The sequence below is a fragment of the Bombina bombina genome, chromosome 1, assembly GCF_027579735.1.
Source record: "Bombina bombina isolate aBomBom1 chromosome 1, aBomBom1.pri, whole genome shotgun sequence".
Taxonomy (NCBI): Eukaryota; Metazoa; Chordata; class Amphibia; order Anura; family Bombinatoridae; genus Bombina; species Bombina bombina.
In genome coordinates this window covers 504,241,303-504,254,348 of record NC_069499.1, presented here as the reverse complement: position 1 = coordinate 504,254,348, position 13,046 = coordinate 504,241,303, and the positions used below count along the sequence as shown (strand labels likewise).

Sequence of the window (13,046 nt, the reverse complement as noted above, 5' to 3'; positions counted from 1 at the left end):
AACTCGAGCTATCCCATATATGGCGCCGTCAGATGCTAACGTGCCGTAAGTCTGACAAACCAGCGATGTCCAGAAATCTGCGCAAGTACAAATTTCTGGCGTCGCCAGTGACTTGCGGCACGTTAGAATCTGCCGGCGCCTATAAAACCTGACTAAAGTCTAAAACACCCGCACTGTCTAACACGCCTCCTAAACATAGCCCGCACTGTCTAACACGCCTCCCTAACATAGCCCGCACTGTCTAACCCTCTATCCGCTATCCCCCCTCACTAGCCTAACAATAAAAAAGCTATTAACCCCTAAACCGCCGCTCCCGTACCCCGCCGCAACCTAATAAAGTTATTAACCCCTAAACCGCCGCTCCCGTACCCCGCCGCCAGCTATATTATATCTATAACCCCCTAAAGTGAGCCCCTAACACCGCCGCCATCTATATTAAAATTATTAACCCCTAATGTAAGCCCCTTACACCGCCGCCATCTCTATTAAAATGATTAACCCCTAATTTAATCTACCTACCCCGCCGCCAGCTATATATATTATGTTCCGATCAGCCAATAGAATGCGAGCTCAATCTGATTGGCTGTTCGGATCAGCCAATCGGATTGAACTTGAATCTGATTGGCTGATTCAATCAGCCAATCAGATTTTTCTAACTTAATTCCGATTGGCTGATAGAATCCTATCAGCCAATCGGAATTCGGCGGACGCCATCTTGGATGACGTCATTTAAAGGTACCTCATTCGTAGTACAGCAGTCGGCCGGGATGGATGCTCCGCGGCGGCGGAGCGAAGAAAGAAGATTGAAGATGCCGCCGGAAGAATGAAGACTTTGCTGCCGCTTGGAGGAAGACTTCGCCGGAGGAAGAATTCTTCTTTGCCGCTTGGAGGAAGACATCGCCGGAGGAAGAATTCTTCTTTGCCGCTTGGAGGAAGACATCGCCCGGATCGGATCAGGAGTTCGGCCCGGTGTGGTGAAGACAAGGTAGGGAGATCTTCAGGGGGGTAGTGTTAGGCTTTTTTAAGGGGGGTTTGGGTGGTTTTAGAATAGGGGTATGTGGGTGGTGGGTTGTAATGGGGGGGGGGTTGTATTTGTTGTATGCAAAAGAGCTGAATTCTTTGGGGCATGCCCCACAAAAGGCCCTTTTAAGGGCTGGTAAGGTAAAGAGCTTTGAAATTTGTTTAATTTAGAATAGGGCAGGGAAATTTTTTTATTTTGGGGGTTTATTATTTTATTAGGGGGCTTAGAATAGGTGTAATTAGCTTAAAAATCTTGTAATCTTTTTTTTATTTTTTGTAATTTAGTGTTTGTTTTTTTTTGTAATTTAGTTTAGTTAATTTAATTGTATTTTTAGATAGATGTTTGTAGTTTATTAAATTTATTGATAGTGTAGGTGTATTTGTAACTTAGGTTAGGATTTATTTTACAGGTAATTGGGTAATTATTTTAACTAGGTAGATATTAAATAGTTAATAACTATTTAATATCTATTATACCTAGTTAATATAGTTAATATAAATACTATAGTAACTATATTAACTATATTAACCCTAATATAATTAGGGTTAATATAGTTAATATATATAATGTAATACCTATATTAACTATAATATACTTAGGGTTAATATAGATAATATAGCTGGCGGCGGGGTAGGTAGATTAAATTAGGGGTTAATCATTTTAATAGAGATGGCGGCGGTGTAAGGGGCTTACATTAGGGGTTAATAATATTAATATAGCTGGCGGCGGTATAGGGGGATTAGATTAGGGGTTAATAATTTTTATATAGGTGGCGGCGGTGTAAGGGGTCAGATTAGGGGATAGATAAGGTAGATGGCGGCGGTTTTAGGGGCTCACAGTAGGGGGTTAGTTTATGTAGATGGCGGCGGGGTCCGGGAGCGGCGGTTTAGGGGTTAATAACTTTATTAGGGATTTCGGGAGGGGGGGGGGGTCGCGGTTGACAGGTAGATAGACATTGCGCATGCGTTAGGTGTTAGGTTTTATTTAGCAGATCGCGGTTGACAGGGAGATAGACATTGCGCATGCGTTAGGTGTTAGGTTTATTTTCTAGTTAGTTTAGGGAGTTACGGGGCTCCAATAGTCAGCGTAAGGCTTCTTACGGCTGCTTTTTGTGGCGAGGTGAAAATGGAGTAAGTTTTCTCCATTTTTGCCACGTAAGTCCTTACGCTGCATATTGGATACCAAACTGCGCTGGTTTGGTATACCTGCCTATGGCCCAAAAAACTACGGGCGACGGCAGAAATATACGCGCGTAACTTCTAGGTTACGCCGTATATAGGATACCAAATCAGCGTAAATATTGGCGTCGCCGGCTTTTGCGGGCGACGATTTATATCGGATCGACCCCCTGGAGTGCAACTCTTGTTTTTAATTGAAGTTATACAATATGTGATTTTTATGTTTTCTAATTAAAAAGCATGGATTCTAATGAAATATAATGGCAAAGAAAATTAAGAAAATAGCACCAGAGTTGAACAAAACATTTTTTACAGCAAATAAGATTAGAATGGATGTGAACATGAGAAAGTTTTGACAAAAAATAAATAAAAGTTATGAGAATATATTTTCCTGCTTGTTATTCATCTGATGTAAGATTAAAACAATATTTTACAATACACTATTGAGTCTCTTTCAGTGTTTAAAACAGTGGTTCTCTTATTTCTGCTTTCTTGCTCTGCTTAAAAACTTCAACTCTGTGTTACACTTGTCATTAAATTCTGTAAATTGTTATGTTAACCCAAAGACTATGTTCAAGGAACATTACATATTTACATATACCTAAATCTTTCATAAAATGTTTTCTTAACCATAGTAAAATAAAAAAATAAAAAAAAATTCTTATAAATTCCTTATTTGTTTTTCCTTCTATAACTGTTATTTGCTTTGTGAAATGTGATTTTCCCTTTCCCACAGAGGGTCTGGAGACACATAATGCATATTACAGTTATATTGAGCTTATATGTGTATATTGCAATATTACAGTGGGTTTTCAAACATGGCCACCCTTAATATTTGCAGGACTATGGGCAAGACACTTGTGTTGGGGGGGGGGGGGCACAGCCTCCTTATTTTTCGCTCCCTGTATGGCCCACGCATGCCCTAATATTCAGTGAGTCCTATATAAAGAATAGCACAATACACCTCCTGATACCATAAACACTACATAAACTAAATAGAGGATGTACCCCAAAGGGCACAGGGCTGGTGCCCCTCTCGCCCCACCCAAATGGTCATATTTTACCTGCTAGCAATCTCTGCTTATAGGTCACAGCAAAAGGAGACCAATTAAAGGGTCATATAATTGCAACAATGAAATGTGTTACTATCTTACAGTATTTTGCACCATTGCTTGCAGATATTGTTTTGCTTAAAGGGACAGTAAAGTCCAAATGAAACTTAAATGTATTAGATGGAGCATGGCATTTTAAAAAACTCTCCAATTTATTTCTGTTATCGGTTTTGCCTTGGTATCCTGTTAAAGCATAATCGTAGGTGAGCTCAGGAACATGCACGTGTCTTTAGCTATTTAGTAGCAGTGTTTGCAAAAATGTTTATATCAATCTTATACATAGTTGCGATCATTGCTCCATAGAATGTTAAAGACACATGCACACTCCTAAGCTCCTACCAGCCTACCTAGCTTCACTCCTCAAAAAAGGTATTCAAAAGAACAAAGGCAATTTGATAATAGAAGTAATCTGGTAAGTCATTTTAAATTGCATGTCTGAATCATGAACAATTCATTTTGACTTTTAATGTCCCTTTAAAGGAACATGAAATCAAAACATTTTCTTTCATGATTAAAGGGAAAGTCTAGTCCAAAATAAACTTTCATGATACAGACAGAGAATGTAATTTTAAACAATTTTCCAATTTACTTGTATCACCAATTTTACTTTGTTCTTTTGGTATTCTTAGTTGAAAGCTAAACCTAGGAGGTTCATATGCTAATTTCGAAACCCATGAAGGCCGCCTCTTCTCTCAGCGCATTTTGACAGGTTTTTCACCACTAGAGGGTGTTAGTTTGTGTGTGTCATATTGATAACACTGCGCTCACGCACATGGAGTTCAGGTGAGCCAGCTCTGATTGGCTAAAATGCATGTCTGTCAAAAGAACTGAAATAAGGGGGCAGGTTGCTGAGGCTTAGATACAAGATAATCACAGAGGTAAAAAGTGTATTTATGTAACTGTGTTGGTCGTGCAAAACTAGGGAATGGGTAATAAAGGGATTCTTTTTAAACAATAAAAATTCTGATGTAGACTGTCCCTTTAAGATAGATCATACATTTTAAAACAACTTTCCAATTTACTTCTAATATCTAATATGCTTCATTCTCTTTGTATCCTTTTTTGAAGGAGCAGCAATGAATTACTGTAAGCTGAAAGCCAATAGCAAGATGCATATATGTGCAGCCACCAATCAGCAGCTTCTGAGTCTACGTTGGTAAACGTTTCAACAAGGAATAGAAAGAGAACAAAACAAATTAGATATAAGAAACAAATTGGAAAGTTGTTTAAAATTGTATGCTCTGTCTGAAACTTATAAGAAAAAAAAATGTGTTTAACGTCCCTTTAACTTTCAGCTCCAGAGCAGCAAACACAATACTTTGATTTTGTTGAACACACCTAGTGAGCCAATAACAGGTGGCATAAGTTTGTAGCTATGTATCACCAGTCTCTCAGTAGTGCCCTGCTGCTTCTGAGCTTACCTTGGATAGTTTTTTTAACAAAGGATACCAACAGAACAAAGTAAGTTTAATAATAGAAATCAACTGAAATTTCTCCTAAAACTAAAACCACATGCTCTGTCAGAACCATGTAAGTTTAATTTTATGTCTGTTTAAGTATAAAACATATGGGCCAGGCACAACATGAATGCTGGTGACATTACATGTGACCACATGGGCAAACAAGATGCATATAATGTGCATGGTGCCTGGGCCCTTAATTCTTGTATGACAGGGCTGGTAGTGACAGGGAACATGTTCAAAATATTTTTTAATGACATGTTGTAAAAGTTTATATCAGCTGAAATAAAAAGAGTATTAAGTGCTACAGAATTTGTCAGTGCTTTACAAATAAATAAATACATAAATGAATAAAAATAATGTATTAAGTTGAAAAAAAGTGTATGCTACAATGTCCGTTTAGACAGAATGGGCAGTATTCTCTGTGTTTTTCTTTCACTGAGGCATCCATTTGGCAGTACAATTCATTCTTTCTCCTTTGATACTTGGGACCTCCTCGCAAGTGAAATTAAGTGTGTGGATGGGAAAGAGACTGTTGTGCAGTGATATTGTGGGATGAATAAACAGAAGTGACCCTTAATGACCTGTGTCTAGGGGTGCCACAGATCTATATCTAGAAGTAGACATACTCTACCGGCTCACTAAGTGCTGCAGGACAGTATAATTAAACGTTTGAACCTCAGCAGCTCCTAAATGGTTGGGCCAGGTGGCAGAGTTATCTATTTAGATTTTGTTGCCGGCTAAAAAAAAAGATAAATGTATGAAAAATAGAGGGGGGCAATAAATCCATAAAGACCGTATGCTTATTGCGGTGAGGGTCGCTGTGTGTTAAATTCACAGCCTTGATGGCATTAGATAACATTAAAATCTATTTCAGTTTTCAGAGTAAAGAAAAAGATTTCAGTATCATAAAAAATTTGACTATCTTGGTTATATATATATATATATATATATATATATATATATATATATATATATATATATATATATATATATATATATATATATATATACATATACAGTATATACATACATACATACATATACAGTATATACATATACATACATACATACATATACAGTATATACATATACATACATATACAGTATATACATATACATACATATACAGTATATACATATACATACATACATATACAGTATATATATATATATATATATATATACATACATATACAGTATATACATATACATATACAGTATATACATATACATACATACATATACAGTATATATATACATACATATACAGTATATACATATACATACATACATATACAGTATATACAAATACATACATATACAGTATATACATATACATACATATACAGTATATACATATGCATACATATACAGTATATACATATACATACATATACAGTATATACATATACATACATATACAGTATATACATACATACGTATACAGTATATACATATACATACATATACAGTATATACATATACATACATATACAGTATATACATATACATACATATACAGTATATACATATACATACATATACAGTATATACATATACATACATACATACATATACAGTATATACATATACATACATATACAGTATATACATATACATACATATACAGTATATACATATACATACATACATATACAGTATATATATATACATACATATACAGTATATACATATACATACATACATATACAGTATATAAAAATACATACATATACAGTATATACATATACATACATATACAGTATATACATATACATACATATACAGTATATACATACATATACAGTATATACATATACATACATATACAGTATATACATATACATACATATACAGTATATACATATACATACATATACAGTATATACATATACATACATACATACATACATACATATACAGTATATACATATACATACATATACAGTATATACATATACATACATATACAGTATATACATATACATACATACATATACAGTATATATATACATACATATACAGTATATACATATACATACATACATATACAGTATATACAAATACCTACATATACAGTATATACATATACAGTATATACATATACATACATATACAGTATATACATATACATACATATACAGTATATACATATACATACATATACAGCATATACATACATACATATACAGTATATACATATACATACATATACAGTATATACATATACATACATATACAGTATATACATATACATACATACATATACAGTAGATACATATACATACATATACAGTATATACATATACATACATATACAGCATATACATACATACATATACAGTATATACATATACATACATATACAGTATATACATATACAGTATATACATATACATACATACATATACAGTAGATACATATACATACATATACAGTATATACATACATATACTGTATATACATATATATATATATATATATATATATATATATGTGTGTGTGTTTAAATATGAGAAATATACATTAAATGATATCAATGTTTACTAGGAGTGTGTATTCGGGTCATTCGTCAGATAACAAATAGGGAAGGTGGACAGCACTCGGTTGTTTTTGGAGCTGGATTTCTTCTTCTGTAAGTGCAGCACATTAAGGTCTGGATTTGCACAGATCTGTATTTCACTTTTGCAAAAGGAAATCTGAAAACAGCTGAATGCTACTGGTGTCCTTCTTCCCCATTTATTAGCTGACAAATGACCTGAATGCTTATCCATAATGGTTATCATCCATTTTTGGTCTAATACTCTACCCTTAAAGGCACAGTCTAGTAAAAATTAAACTTTCATGATTCAGATAGGGCAATTTAAAAAAAACTTTTATCATGAAATTTGCTTTTGTATTCTTTGTTGAAAGCATAATCTAGGTAGGTTCATATGCTAATTTCTAAGCCCTTGAAGGCTGGCTCTTATCAAAGTGCATTTTGACAGTTTTTCACAGCTAGACAGCGCTAGTTCATGTGTGCCATATAGATAACACTGTGCTCACTCCTGTGGAGTCAGCACTGATTGGCTTATATATGTCTCTCAAAAGAACTGAGATAAGGGGCAGTCTGCAGAGGCTTAGATACAAGGTAATCACAGAGGTAAAATGTTTATGAAATGAGTGTTGGTTATGCAAAAGTGGGGAATGGGTAATAAAGGGATTATCTATCTTTAAACAATAAACATTTTCAAGTAGACTGTCTCTTCAAGTCTACTTTCCATGCTGTTGTAAATTGTGTAAACAGCACTTGATCTAGACCTTAGTATTTTTTTTGCAGTATTTTCTGTGCAGATAAGGCATACTACCATGTCTACACTTTTTTCAACACTTGGCCATATATATTTTAGTTTAGCTTTTCTCATAATAATAAACTTAAAAAAAAATCAGTCAGGAAAAAGGTATTGTTTTGCTAGGAAATATTAAAACAATATACAGTGGAACTGCATCTATAAACAGTTTTCTTTTTTTCCATTTTCTGAAAGTGGTGATTTGTAGAGAGTGTGAATTTGTAAGGATGAAGTCTTTTTGTCACTACGTAAATGATGGTGTAAATTGTGCTCCCATAAGACAGTTGTTTATCAGTCTCTAATACTGACATATCTAGGTCATTTTGCATCATTCCCATGCTTATTTGCGAATGAGAAAAGCATGTTCTTAATAAGCATTGCCCAAACAAATGTGATTACAGACTCCTGGGGCACATATGGAAATATATTGGAGGTACTACCTTTAAAATGTGCATTCACAAGTGACACTCGTGCACAAACACCGCTGGAAGTAAACTTTTAACGAGTGTAGGATAGCGCTTGTATTAGAAGTCGAAATTAAAATGTATGCACGCAAGCGAAACCCAATGCACACTAACTTCAGGAATTTGGATAACTTCTCCCCATATACTTCAATGGAGTGCGCTTTTAAAAAATAAAAATATATATATATTTATTTATTTAAAAATACTAAGAACACTTTCTACTATGTGAAGAACATGGTAATGTAAAATATTTACAGTAAATACACATTAAAACACATTATAAAATATTACAATTAAATAAAAATTATTTTCCATGTTTTAAAAGTATTTGAGTGGAAAGGGATTCAAAGTGTATATACATACGTGTACTTATATACATAAATACACATGTAAATACACATACATAGGGCTGCAAAATATATAAAGCATTGTAAATAACTTTGTCCCTTTCTTTACTGAGCACAAGATATCAATCAATAATGAATGAGTACCAGCCCCTTTTCTTTTACAAAAAAGCACAGTGATATATATATATATATATATATATATATATATATATATATATATATACACACATATTTAGACATATACATTTCAAAGGGAATGGGTAAATAACTTGCAGTAACCATTTAAATCAATCACGGACCCAGGGTGCACTTCCAAAAATTATGATTACAATTACGTGGGTAACTATATTTTAATGTATTTATGTTGTCTTTGGTGCACATTTTTTTTAACTTTTACCCTTTTTGCTAGGTCTCCACTTGCACAAACCCGACCTATGATAAGTTTGTTTGTGCTCAAGCTAATGCCTTTACTTTCAACTTGTAATATGTGTGTAAGTTAGCGTGGTTGTGATACTGCTTATCACGACTCACATTTACAATAGAGTGCCACTTTTGTAGCCCAGATCATGATGGTAATTTAGTCAATTAACTGATTGTGTCATCAAAAAAATCACATTTTGCTATTATAGTACAAAAAGATATGCTCTCATTCATTAGAGTATGTAATTTTAGCATTACTAACCATGGAAGTCTATGTGTAGAACCCCACAAAGGGATTAAACACATAATTAAAGTACTGCTCTGTGCTGCTGAAAACTGATCATGATAAGCAGACACAGCCTGTTTGCCAATCAGAAGCATCAGCAGCATATCCCAGTCTTTATCCTCTTTCCACACTGAATTATTTGGTTCATAGTGCTAAAATCATGTGCTATAACAAATTATAATGTGATTTTTGCACAAAATGGCCCTAAGCAGGGACACACACAACATACATACTTGGAAGGTACTGAAGAGTAGAAAAGAGTGCAAGGAGAGTTGTTATATTCAATGCAATGGTATGTTAAAGTTAAAGGGATAATAAACCCAAATTGTTTCTTTCATGATTCAGATAGAGCATGCTATTTTAAGCAACTTTCTAATTTACTTCTATTATCAATTTTCTTTGTTCTCTTTGTATCTTTATTTGAAAAAGCAAGAATGAAAGCTAAGGAGCCGGACCATTTTTGGTTCAGCACTCTGGATAGCTCTTTCTAATTGGTGGCTACATTCTGCCACCTATCAGCAAGTGCTACCCAGGTGCTGAACCTAAAATGGGCCGGCTCCTAAGCTCTAATTTCTGCTTTTCAAATAACGATACCAAGAGAACAAAGAAAATTGATAATAGGAGTAATTTAGAAAGTTGTTTAAAATTTCATGTGCTATCCAAAATCATGAAAGAAACCATTTGTATTTAGTGTCCCTTTTATTATTATTATTTTGAGTTTTGAGATCATTCCCAGCTTTCACACCTTTTAGACTTTGCAGTAATGCGATTCTACAGATGGAATGGGAAGTGCTACTGTATCATACTTAACCAATCAGTATTACTGAAAACAAATCTATAAAAAATAGGGAAACTAGATCCTTAAAGGGACATTCTAGTCCAAAAAAACCTTTCATGATTCAGATAGGGCATGTAATTTTAAACAATTTTCCAATTTACTTTTATCACCATTTTTTCTTTATTCTCTTGGTATTCTTAGTTGAAAGCTTAACCTAGGAGGTTCATATGCTAATTTCTTAGACCTTGAAGGCCGCCTCTTAAGAATGCATTTCAACAGGTTTTTCACTAGGGTGTTAGTTCATGTTTTTCATATAGATAACACTATGCTAGTGCACGTGAAGTTACCTGGGAGCCATCTCTGATTGGCAAACTGCAAGTCTGTCAAAAGAACTGAAATAAAGGGGCAGTCTGCAGAGGCTGAGATACAAGATAATCACAGAGGTAAAAAATATATAAATATAACTGTGTTGGTAATGCAAAACTAGGGAATGGGTAAAAAAGGGATTATCTATCTTTTAAAACAATAACAATTCTGGTGTAGACTGTCCCTTTAACTAAAGTAAATAGGGCTGCCAGGAACCCTTGTGGTAATGTCCATAAGCAATCCTGGAATCAAGATTACAGTAGACAAACTAAAAGAGAACAGGTTAATAGATGTTTAATATGTTGGGGGGCTTAGGGGGGAAGGCAAACTAATGCAGGTGCAGGGGGTTCAGGTGTTAGGGGATTGCTGCACAGTTCATAAAGGGTCTGTAGGGGGCCCACTTATATTTTAAGTGTTGCTGAACTAATTTTCCTGTAAAAAGGGGGGGGCATGTCATGGGTATCAAGGAATTTGCAAAGAGGAAAAGAAGCATGTACCAAATACCAATGGGTGATGTGGGGGGGGGGGTAATAATGGGCTATTTTTCAGCCATGTCCTAATTTTAACTTCCTTTCTTCCAACAAAGACTTTACAATTTTCTTTCACCAAAATAATAATTAAATCCCAGAAAAGAAGCAAAACAAAAATGATGCATGCATAAAAATAATTAGTTAACAAAAAGTGTCTTTGCTCAGAGGACAGATTTAATATCGCATAACCAGATACAAAGGTTTGTAACCTAGAGACAGAGAAAAAAATGTACACTAAATCTGCCAAGACATGGGAGGCAAGCAAATCTAAAGAGTGCATGCAGAGATGCCCTTACATGTTCCATTGGTGCTGCCAACATACATTATTTAGGAATGATAGCTGCATTAATGGACATTAGCTGTAAATTAAGGAAACATTGCAAAGTCACTTAGTAGCTGAGAAGCCCTGTTTTGCATATTAAAATATCTATATTAAGCACATTTTCAAAGATAATGCAATAATGGTATCTCAGAAATTAAGTATTTTAAAGGTCATGGAAAATGAGCATGAAATAACAGAATACAACTTTAATGATTTTTATTATGTGTGTGTTGAAAGGAGGGTTGTAAGATCAAAGAAGCATTTTTTTTTTTAAAACAAATTGCTATTACAGAAATCTTCTTGGATAGGGCTGACAAACCTGTTCTGGATAGGTAAATAAGAAAATGACAGATGAATGGTTCCAATAACTGAATTAATTATAAAAAAATAGTAGAAACTAATCTGAAGGCACATACAAGTGTATTAACAAATATGGCAATCAGACCTACAGTATATATATTTCAGTGGTCAGTGATAACACCACTGCCTGCAGGGCCAGATGGGCCCTATCCCACATGAGATCTCTGAGACCCCTATAGTTATGCCCTTGAATTGTTGTAAACACTGATGCCTCTAATACTCAACAATGTATAGCATTGCTATAAACATTGTTACAAACATAACTGACCAATAGTGCTCAGGACACATGATTGCTCCAGAGCATATTTCTCCAACTAATGATATGAAGATCTATTTGGTAATAGCAGTAGTTGGAAAATGTTATGGTTTCTTCTGCCAATGCTCTTCAGCAAAAGCATTTCAAGAAGCATGTCATAGAGTCATGATAGGCTGACTTTTCTTATTGGTCACTCTACTTTTCAAATAAGAATAGTTTTGATTGGCTGGTGATGTCACATTGACACACCTCTCTCATGGGTGCCGATGATCTAATAGTCTCTGGGCTGGTGAGATTATTTCAGAAAACTCGCTAGTACTTATATTTCCCTGGTGGAGTTATCTAAAGCCACCTGTACCCTGAAAACAGGCTGTCTTGCTAAAGGGTAATCATAATTTTAAAAAGCATACAAAAAAGAATAATTGAACCGTTCACACAAAAATACACAGGAAAAAATTGTATTTTTAAGGTGCATCAAAAATCATAATAAAATTGTTCACAAAAAATCTTATTTAATAAAAAATGTAAAATTTGAATGTAAATTACATAGGAATAAATAATATTAAATCTGCACCGCATAAATCGTAATTTAAGTACACTGGATGTGCAAAAAGCACATAGAAATGTGTACTTATAGGTACAAAATACAAGGCATAATTGTTTTTCTTATGGTAAAATTGGCTGAACACGGGGGTTCCATGGACGTGTATGAAACTGTCTTTCAAATCCAAGCGTAATTATCTAAAAATTTCCACCCTTCAGATCTGTTTCTCACAAATTAAGAGCTTTTATCAAAATATTTAAAACACTTAGT

General features: G+C 34.2%; 1 protein-coding gene across 1 annotated transcript in view; it reads right to left on the bottom strand.

The window, feature by feature from the left end:
- Window positions 1-13,046, bottom strand: part of CAVIN2 (caveolae associated protein 2) — an 89,151-nt gene that overhangs the window by 14,173 nt on the left and 61,932 nt on the right. The window lies entirely within an intron of this gene.